This window comes from Cibotium barometz, chromosome 8 (assembly GCF_041138505.1).
Source record: "Cibotium barometz isolate CiBa-2024 chromosome 8, ASM4113850v1, whole genome shotgun sequence".
Classification (NCBI taxonomy): domain Eukaryota; kingdom Viridiplantae; phylum Streptophyta; class Polypodiopsida; order Cyatheales; family Cibotiaceae; genus Cibotium; species Cibotium barometz.
In genome coordinates this window covers 40,995,940-41,004,747 of record NC_141053.1, presented here as the reverse complement: position 1 = coordinate 41,004,747, position 8,808 = coordinate 40,995,940, and positions in this window count along the sequence as shown.

Here is an 8,808-nt window from a genome sequence, read left to right as displayed (position 1 = left end):
AAAGAAACAAAGGGGTCAAGATATTGTCATAAAATGGAGAGTTGGGGGGTTTCATGTCTGCTAAAAAGATAGCATGCATCCTCTTCCTCAAGCTTTGTTTTGTGAGAGTATTTCTTCATCCCTGCCCGTCGCTGGTTGCTCAATCCAAATCCTTTTAAAAAACATCTATCGCACATTGAACCTTTGGAAATTGTGTATTTGGTTTTGAAACTATGACTTTTGGTAGATGATCTTAAAAATAAATTTTGATGAACTCTTTTCATCCCAAAGAATCTTTCTCGTTCTTGCATGATTTTGAGAAATTTTGACTTCCTCAAACAATTTTTGGCACAACAAGAAGCTCCACATGTTTGCTTAACTACTCTTCTTGACATGAAGCTTTCCTTTCATGAACTTTGTGATGTTTCTTCCTCTTGAGCTATAAAAAATGCTTTGAATGCTTTGAATGACCTTCAAAAATAGGACTTGTCACATCCTCTTCACTTTGAGAGAAACCACTTATTGAATAAATCAAAGAAGAATAAAGGCAAAATGAGTGAGATGGCTAGAAACAGAGAAGATTAACCTCTCCATCTCTCTACATAAGCTTCACTATAAAAAGCAGTCTATACTTCAGTGAGAAGAGAAGCAAAAGGTCTAGAAAAGGAAAATTTTAAAAATAATATATTTTAAAAGTATCTCTTCCTCTTTAAAAGAGGGTGGAGAGGCTCATTTTTCCTCACTCTCAAGTGGAGTAAAGAGTGGGAGAGGCCTCAAGAGCCGTTTTTGTATTTTAGAGCTTTTTTTTTTGGTAAGTTTGACAAGCTTGGTACACATTTTAACTACTTGCCATTGAAAGGTTGAGTGTTTTGTTTTGTTTTTTACACACATATTTGCTCTTTTGTCATCTTGCTCACTCATGTTGTAAAAACTAGAAAAATCAAAGTAGGACCCTTTGTATTCCTCCAGAGAGATCTAAAATTGATAAATGGCCATCTAAAAAGGAGATGGTTCTTACCTCATTTGTTTAGTAAAATCACAATTAAAAGAGGTTTTTTTCCACACAAAAAAAAGAACTTAAAAATTTTAACTTTTGAATTTCAACAAAATTAGTTCTTCACATTAAATGTAACACTCAAGCATCTTAACTAATGTAAGCTTTTAAAGTTCAACATTTGCGATAGATTCTAGAATCCAACCTTGTGAGCCCACTTTGTTAGAAATGTAAACTTTATGTTTTTGCAAAGCCCTTTAAACCACGTTCAAAATAAAAAATTAAAGCAACAAATTGCAGGGTAAGGTTTAGCTTCACTATACACCTAGTTACCCAACCATGAAGTACTTTCACCCTTGAAATTCAAAAGCATTGTGGAGTTCTTATTGAACATGAGGAAAGAGAACACTTTGACAAAGTTGGTGAGGCGTATACCATGGGTGTTTAAGGTGAATGAGCTTCCTAGGTTCTATGATGGGGATATAATATTTGAGTTTCCTGCCACCATGGGTTCTACAGTAGCAGGCATGGATGGTATGGATCATAAGTACAATGGCCACATGTGGGCAAAGGCATCTATATCAAATGTCAACTTTCCAAGGGTGTGTAGGATAAGCCATTGCATATGGTAAAATGCATTGTTGGCATACCACATGCCCTTGGTAATTAAAAAATGGCTTCCCTAATGACATTAGTTTCAAAGGGTGCATGAAGAAAACTTGTGCAGTTGGTGTTTATCCATTAATGATGGAAATCTCAATTGTCACTATTGCAAAAAGCTAGCAACTTGCAAGGAATCTTGTGCGTGCTATGTGTATTATGTCATGTCTAGTGATGATAGCCTAACATGACTTCTAATATACACCAAAACTCATTCACATGGTGTCTAGGTCGGAACATCAAAGGCATTGGTTGATAAGACTAAAGCAATGATTCAAAGACAGTAGATGTAAGTGTTGGTCCAAGGAAGGTGCATATGTGTGTTGTCAAGGAGTTCGTAAATTAACTTCATTAGTCCGACAAGGAGATCAAGGACATGAGCTTGGCGATAAGGAATTCAATAATGTGCTAGAAGAACTCGGCCCACTAGTTGAGAACAAGTGGGTGAGTTAAATTAGAGAAGCATTTGTTAAGGCCATATATACAAAATGATTAAAATTTGCTTTCTTTTAAGTTTCGAAGGTCAATAGCTCACGCGCGCCAAGGACCACCTAAGTCATCATTTGGCTATGATGACGTGCTATGTTTGAAGAGGGATTACAATTATGACTTCTTCCATGGGAGCCCATTTTCTAGGTCAAGGGAATGAAACCGAATGTTGTTTGTTTTCAAGATGTGGACAATTGATGTTCCTAATTTAACTCCAGAGATGTATGGGATGTGAAAAAATGTTTCGAGGTTTCATTTTATTGGAACAATTTCAATGGAGTAATGCTTATTTTAGTTTCTCTCATTTTATCTGGATGTATCATTTTATTGGAGTAAATTTATTTTGCTATTGACAAAAATAGAGACAAAAAAGGCAGAAAGAGAAAGAGAGACTGAGAGATGAGAGAGAGAGAGAGAGAGAGAGAGAGAGAGAGAGAGAGAGAGAGAGAGAGAGAGAGAGAGAAAGATATATTAACGTCTACGAGAGGCCAAAGTCGGCCTATGAGACAAAAAATAATACAATTGTGTTCTTTCGGTCATCGGAAGAAAAGAAACAAAAGAAAAAGTGTGCATGTGTCTGGATACAACTGTGAATCATCATGGATCGGTGGAGCCCATATACAAACAATATAAGGGGGGTGGGGATGTGGATGGAGTGCTAAGGCAAGATGCATCTCTATATGCTGAAGGGGTAGTACAAGCATGCTATGCAGATCTATGTCTAACTCCATCCAGTGCCATAAGAGGGATATAAGATATCATACATGAAAGCGAGCTAGCCTCTCCTGTGTCTCCATCTGGTGTCTCATTCGGATAGCTGCTATCTCTCGGTGACGGAGTCGGGGTGCTCTATGTCCAGTCTGTCTAGGTCTCCTCCTGGCTCTCAATTCCTCTGCTCTCTGTGCGGTCACCCCACGTGGTACATCAGCTGGCACTGGCATAGCTCTCTAGAAGAAATCTGTGAGCTGGGACTGTCTCCCACCCCTAGTGGGAGCGGGTGTCTGGAGGAGTCTCTCTCGAGAACTATGAAGCTCTAGTAGTAGTCTGCCAAGCTGTCCTCTCGCTGGTCCAAGGCCTCCATCAACTGATGTAGTGAAGAGTGCTCCTCAAACAATCCTGCATATCTATCTCTGACCCCCTGGTGGGCTCTACATCTACATACAAAGTGATCCTCAGTCTCCACCTCCTCGCGGCACAATCTGCATATCCGCTCAGCTCTGGGAACCCGTGCCGCTCTCCCAGCCTCTATCTCTAGCTCATGTGATGAGACTCGTAGCTGTCCAATAGCAACGCGAGAGCTGTGTGGCATGTATACATCCATGTACCATGGTCGATGTATAAACCCATCCCCTGAGATGCTCATAAAGTGGTCTCTGTAATACAGCATCTTCGGTGGTAGTGGGCTCTCTGGTGCTGTCCATGTCTCCTGTATGTAGTGCTGCCATATGTCCTGTCTCATCACTCTGTTCCTCTCATTGAGAGAGAGGTAACCCCGTGGAGCAGACTGATCATACTGAAAAGGTGGCAACCGCTCAATGTCTATCCCATGATGTGAGAACCACTGTAGCATCTGTGCATAATACCAAGATCCAGTGTGTCCAGCCTCGGCCAGCTGTCTGGATGCCTCAAAAGCTCGGCGGGATAATCTCTCCGTGGGCATCTCCCTCATCATGTATATAAAGGAGATCGTCTGGAACAATGCCTCCACTGCCATAGGTGGTGCAGCAAACTCAGCTCGAACAATGTCGTGCGGGATGGATGGTTTGCTGCGTATCATCCTCGAGAGCATCAAGATCTGTGGTCTCTCCAGCTGCACCACTGCCATAGGTGGTGCAGCAAACTCAGCTCGAACAATGTCGTGCGGGATGGATGGTTTGCTGCGTATCATCCTCGAGAGCATCAAGATCTGTGGTCTCTCCAGCTGTACCCATGTGGAGGCTGCAAGCCCTAGTGCCCAAACCGCTGCTGCATACATCAAGGCTGGTGTCACTAATGTATCAAAGAGCCACCCCTTCGTGCGGGGTTCTTGAAAATGTGCCTGATGACACTGACGCTCAAGGGCCAGCAAGAGCTGCATACCCCCGGGTCACTCTGTCTCGGACTGCTTGAGCCATGGAGAAGTGTCCAGCTGAGCTGGTAAATCTGATGCCAAGGTAAACATAAGAGCTCACCACCTCGACCCGCCCTCTTGCTAATGTGAGAGTAGTGTGGCTCCTGACTACGGGTGAAGTGTGGAAGATCATAACCTTGGTTTTCCCAAGGTTCACTGTGAGCCCCTGCTGTGTGCAGAAGTCATCAAGAGCCACAAGGTGTCTTTGAAGCCTAACCTGCGTGTCGGATACCAAGACGATGTCATCAGCATAAAGCATAACATGGACAGTAATACCTGATAGCTTAACCCCAGAGCCTCCTCCCTGTGTGATGTAATCGACCACCTCATCAATATAGAGCCCAAAGAGCGTGGGGGAGAGCGGGCACCCTTGCTTCACACCAATGGTGCTAGCAACTGTGTCGGACAAGCCTCCTGGGCATCGGACTCTCCCAAAGACCTGCTCATATAGCCTGTATATGCCCCACATCATGTCTGAAGGTATGCCTAGTGTCTGTAGTCGCCGAAAGAGGCGCTCTCTGGGCACAGTATCAAATGCCTTGCGGAAATCCACAAAGCAACAATAGAGCCGTTGCCTCCGTGCCTTGGCCTGATCAATCAGGCACCTCAACTAGAGAGAGAGAGAGAGAGAGAGAGAGAGAGAGAGAGAGAGAGAGAGAGAGAGAGAGAGAGAGAGAGGCCCACAACTAGAGTCCTAGTTGAGCATGAATGAGTTAGCAGAGAATCCGGGTTTCCGTCTAGGCTAGTAGTGAGACATGGATAGCCCCATGGGTAACCTTAAGGCACAAGCCCTAGCTAGTACCTCAAGCTAGACACCCACATCTATTCTCACAAAGAAATATGGTTTGGTGTATAATTTGTCTTAAAAATCATACATCTTTCCATGAATCCATCCTTGGTGATGATCCTTGGTGATGACCAGCCTTGGTGACAAAGAGAGAAGGAGACAAGTGTGCAAGAGAGAGAGAGAGAGAGAGAGAGAGAGAGAGAGAGAGAGAGAGAGAATAGACCGAGAGCCACCCATCATTAAAAAATTGCTCGCTATATTTGGGTTTATGCTCACCCGTAATTGCTTGCCTAAAAAATCTCCCTATTTGTATGTTGTGATGATGATAGCTCTTAACAAGTTTCGTCATCATCACAAGACTATGGCACCCAAAGAAAACAAGTACCAAGAAAGGATAAGATTTTGGTGCCTCTCAACTTGACATAAATGTTGGCTTAAAGGATAAAAAATCATCCAAGTATTAGAGAAATTCCTAAAAAGGTTGTGATTGATGCACTTGAAGGGTTGGATGACTATGTACATGAAGAAGTTAATTATGAGTTAGGTCTAAAAGATTATAGAGCAAGATCAACCTTCATCAGATTGCTAATATCATTTAGTGGTTTCCTCTTAGGAGCCATAAGAGTGGACAGGCAGAGACAAACAAAGGAACACATCAGATGAGAAATAGAAAAGTGTGCGATTCGTTAAATAGATGCCAAAAATAGCACAAGAGAAGAAATTTGATGGCCCAATAACAAAAAAACCAATAAAATTGTTACATGCAATACCAATCCAACATGCACCCCATAACCTGCTAGCCGATAGAAACGGTACACAACTGAGATTCCTCGAGATCGACAAAGCTATTCGGAATCACATGCTACTCATCCCAGACGCACCATGCCACGGAATACCAGGATGCAAAGACACAACCACATGCTACTCACATATGTAACATGCCACGGAATACCGGGATGCAAAGACATGAACACATCCACCTTGCAGAATTCGACATGAGGCAGAATCAACGATGAGCATCGAGAACATCGGACTTGCGACATCACCGAACGAGCATTGAGAACAATTGAAATTGTGACGCAAGCGTCCACCTTCCAACCGCATCTGTCGCATATCAACAACAGCAATCCGGGAAAAACGCATCTGTTGCATGAAGAACGGCATCAGTTGCATGCCAAACGAAGGAAATCTATGACAAACGTGAAGACTAGAGTCAATACATGTCCCAGATCATATTAACAATTAATAAATTAACCCAAAAAAAATGTTTGGGGTGCATATTATGCAATGAATGCCCCCAACACTTCAAAGTGCATTTCTTAACACTAGTCTTGGAAAGAAATTGGTTTAACAATCGCCACACGATTCTCGATCCAACCAACTTGTCTCTCTAACTCTCTAATTGGTGATCCAACTCTCTAATCTGCGGTTCAACTTTGCAATCCGCGATCAGTAATTCCTTGAGTCCGATTGTGCACGGTTCATCATTGCCTCTGATTTTGTTCGATTGTTCCTGATCTTAGATCGTAGAGAGTTTGATTCCTAGGAGCTCGATCGTCCAATTCTTGGACCTAACGGTTCGATTCCTGCTCACAGTTTTTGATCATTAACAACTTTCGTAAAAAATCATCTCTCTCTCTTCATGTATAATGTTTCAAAGAAAATTCTACTAGGAAATATTGTCGACACAAGATACTTGGGAAAAACAAAAAAACCTGTCACAAAATTTCTAACAACGTAGTTTTCCAGTCATCATTTAGGTAATTCTCATTTAAAACATTAAAAAAATTTAACTTTACTTTGAAAATAATTTGAATAAAATTTTAACTTTACTTTGAAAATAATTTGAATAAATTTCAAGCGCATAAAAAATTAATAAAAATCCTTGTATATGTATTTAGTAATTTTAAAAATCATAGATTTACTAGGTACTTTATTTTTCCCAAAACTTTTATTATAAATAGATGCATGCTAACCAAGCATTCTCAAATAGTTTGATGGAATCTTGACTTGATTTGCCTTATTATTTCTACAAAATTTATAAATCAACCTTAAGTTACTTTTATGGCTCAATTACATGACTAGTGTTAACGTGCAACCTACATGTGGGGGCATCAACTTAAGGCTTTTTCATGAATATGAATCTCCACTCCTATAATTAGAGACTTCACAACGCAATCCATCTTTAAGGTTATCGAATATAAAAAATCCTCACGACAAGGTTAACTCTATGAAAGGATTCATGAACAAGACCCAAGACTAGAAGCAACAACATTGATTGAATATGGATTGACCACAAAGTGTTTCCCTCAAAGGTAACAACATCCAAGGGACATTAACCAAGAATGAGGTAACTTTAACCTAGTCATTGCTAGCCAAAGGTCGAAGAGGCACGTAATTAATCAGTTTCACAATTTAATAGCAAGAGTCAACAGTCAATAGCATGGTCAGAATCGATGAAGTGTAGTCAATAATGGTATAAGGAGCTTCAAGATGTCACTTTTCACTAATGTGAAAGGTTAAATAGCAAAGATGGATTTTAAGGTCATGGGTTTAAAATAAACGATATTGGGTGTTGGATAAGTGTGTGCAATGATGAAGGTGTCTAAAACAAAGATATTATGGGAAGTACAAGGTCAATTATGATGACACATAAACAAACATAGTCACAATACTCAAGTTGTGGCATAAAATTGCATTTTGGGAAGTCATTATGACTTGGGTCGTTAAGACAATTGTCACTTTGTAATACTAATCAAATGTTATAGCACTAGGTATGCCATACGTCATGTTGAGAATATTAAAATTTAGGTTATTGCTATGTTGGCTTGAATAGAGTGTAGATAAACTTAGGTCTAGAGATTATTAAGTGAAGGACTAAGTGTGAAGTGTCATAAACTTATCGAGATTATTAAGTGAAGGACTAAGTGTGAAGTGTCATAAACTTATCTTTCTTTTGTACATAAGGTCAATTTTTGTGCATTCTAATAAACATTTGATTGAGATTGCTTCAACGTATTATCTTGGACTTGCTTTCTCTCGAGCTTCAAGTTATATGTATCTACTCTCTTTCATGCTTCAATATAAAGCACACTACTCTATTAATCTTCTTTTTTAGAATGGTTTGTCTCATTGTGTGGAATTTAGCTTCAAGCTCCATGGCTGTGGCTTCACACCAAAATTTCCCTCTTCATGTTGTTCTCTACATTGAGCCCCTGTGCATGAAGAATACAGTTTGGAAGCTTTGTTAGCTATTAGAGGGTACTTTACTCCTCTTTGAGCTAAAAAATACAAGATTCTTAACTGGGATTTGTGATATTGTAGCATGAGAGAAATCATTGTGGCGTGAGGGGGGAGGAAAAGGTTCTTTGGGGAAGTTGTTTTAAGGTAGAGGGAGGAGTTAGGTAAGGGAAGAGAAGGGAGAGTGGAGTATGAGCAAATGAAAAAAAAAAAACATTGCCATAGTTCACTATGAGGGAGAGTTTTAAAGGAATTAGCCTTATAGATATTTGTGAATTGTGCTAGAAAAAGATATGGTCACAAGTTCTCATTTGATGTGATTGTAGTTGTCAACCAAATCTAGCTAGCTAAGGCTGGTGAACATTGCTAACTATTTTGTGATAACCATTTCTAATAACGGTTTCTCACAATTGAGACTTGGTAACTAGAATCACCAACTAGTGATTAGTGACTTTGGTGGCTTTTAATTGAAAGCTTTGTAGTATGACTCAAATTAGCAAAAGGATCTCATGAATGAAACTAGTAGAAGGAATGAATGATGTTTCTCAC